Consider the following 2,545-nt stretch of genomic DNA (forward strand, 5'->3'; position numbering starts at 1 on the left):
AAATTTATGTCCACATTTGAGAAGACCATATAATTATGTTCACTTTATGAAATAACCAAGAAATATGAAAATTTTCAAAATTACAATTTTTTTTATTTAACTGATCAAAGATATATTTTCAGTTTGTAATGATTAACAATTTATGTCCATACTTTAAATTACTAATAAAACTATGTCCTGTAAAAAAAAATTGTTGGGCAGTTTTAATGTTTTAAAAAAAATTATGTTCAGTTTTCAAATAACCAAAAATGCATTACCAGTTTTTACATTTAAGCGTTCATATGTAACTCACTGTTGCAACTACTGTCACTTGATAGCCAAATCTGCTGTCCCTCCATTTGTTTTATTCCTTTCACTTCTTCACATTTGGTTTAATGTCTACATAAATTAACTTAGTTGCTTTCTACGACTACCATAGCAAGAAAATAAAATTAAAATCCTCACTTTCACGCTTATACTATTACAACATTTGACTGCTTGATTAATGACAATGCGCTCAGTTAAAAGCCGAGTGATGCAAGAAAGAGGAAGCAACTTGAGAAGCACGAGTGCATTGTCTTTATTATCAAGTAGCGAAACACATAGAAAACGTCAAATGAGAGACGCTATGTCATTTTTGCAACACAAGGATGAGATAGAAGAATATGTAAGTGCTTCCTTGCAAGAATACTGCAAATCAAGCAGAATAAAAGGAAGCTGTTGAGTGAAAAGGACACTTGTCTTTTATGTGTGAAAATTGCATTAGACTAGGAGATCCTTACTTAGCAGCTAAGTATGGCGCAGGGCTTATGCTTAACTACTGGCCTCTACAAGCTCGCCAAACTCGTCACACATACTCAAAAGCTATAAAGCTTATATTTTATGGCGGTGAATTTTCCATGTCAGCCACCATGACGACCATTTCAGTTTATACTGCAATTCGTGCTCCAATGCATTGCATGAGTTAGTGGCAAGCGAAGCTGTCTCATTGGTTGTAAAAGCAGCGACTACTTAGTAATGAGCGTGCGCTTCCTTATTACAACTAGAAATAAGAATTAATAGCTTCAGAATGAGAGCCATGCACTATGGCGATGTTTTGCTAGATTAGGAAAATATATACATTTATATATAGATATATGCACACTACTTAGATATTTTCTTAAAACCAGCAAAACCCCATTTTAATTAAGTAAAATTCTAATTTCTGATTATTTTGTTTTTCTACTTCTCTTCATTGCAGTTTACACCCCACATCCGGGTCCATCACCGTACGGCCATGATGCCATGGGCTATATGATGGACAGTCAAGCGCATATGATGCATCGTCCACCTGGTGATCCGGCTTTCCATCAAGGCTATCCCCATTACCCACCCGCCGAGTATTATGGCCAGCATTTGTAATTAACCGACGCAGTTGCGAGTCAGGACTATAGTCAAAGTCATGGGCAATCAACTTTTGAGGTGGCGACAGCGACAACAGCAGCATCAGCAGCAGCAGCAGCGGTGGCATCGGCATCGGCATCGGCAACGACGGCAGCAGCAGCAACAGTGGCAACAACATAGCAAGAGAACAATTAGAATAAAAAGGAGTTATAATAAAAATAAGAATTATAAATAAATATAAAAATATCACTAAACTATTTAAATAACAACCAAAAAGCCAAAAAAGATATTTTAAAGCTAAATCAACATTCAAATATCCTATTTAAGGAATAAATCATTTAAAAACTCACCTCCACTGCTGCATGAATGCTGATACAAAACCACCAAACACATAAACGACGCAAATTCACTCATCTCACCGAACTTCGACTACAACTGCAATTTCAGCTTATTCCAACTACAATAAATTCAGCTTCCGCATTTCAAACTAAACTGTGTTTCATCGGCAAGCATCATCAACATAAGGATGGATGTGTGTGTGTATATCAACTATACCAATACATGCATTGAAACTAGTATCTTCGTGCATACACTTTCGCTTTACTATTGCCTAACGCCTCATATACGTAATTGGATTTTAAGCGTAGCAAAATTACTAAGAAGAAAATAATATGTCTTCATGTAAAACACTGCGATAATTTCTAGAAGCCAATCAAACCAAGGAGACCTTAACGGATTTGGCACACTCAAGCATTTTAGTTTTGAAGAAACGGCTGTAGGTTATTTTTACATGAAATGTAAGTACAAATGTGTATTAAATGTGATAGCGATATTTTTTTTATTTAGGGCTTAACTATGTAGTAGTGTAGAGCAAAGTAAGCTCGTTCTAAAAACTGCGTACATAGATTATTCAGATGAAGAACTGTAGCTCAAACATAAGTATATATGTATGTAGATGGAGTAGCTCAATCGGACGGCCGTGTAGAGTATACTAAAATGACATATCTTCTTGTATTGAAACGTCAAAAAAATAAGTGCATATTACCAGATGTCTCAGACAAGGACAGTGACAGAATCGCGCCGTCCATTATGAAAACCGTGATTTCGTCGATGCAAAACCGCCTATCTTGCGGCACTCGAATTATAATGTATAATTATACAGGAGAGCGTAAAAACTGTTTTT

At 35.8% G+C, this 2,545-nt stretch overlaps 1 protein-coding gene across 6 annotated transcripts in view; it reads right to left on the minus strand.

Annotated features, from left to right (window-relative positions):
- LOC118737979 (homeobox protein homothorax) overlaps nucleotides 1-2,545 on the minus strand; it is a 615,436-nt gene that overhangs the window by 3,753 nt on the left and 609,138 nt on the right. The gene's annotated exons all lie outside the window — the stretch shown is intronic.

This window comes from Rhagoletis pomonella, unplaced genomic scaffold, assembly GCF_013731165.1.
Source record: "Rhagoletis pomonella isolate Grant_MI unplaced genomic scaffold, Rhpom_1.0 Rhpom_scaffold_00004, whole genome shotgun sequence".
Taxonomy (NCBI): Eukaryota; Metazoa; Arthropoda; class Insecta; order Diptera; family Tephritidae; genus Rhagoletis; species Rhagoletis pomonella.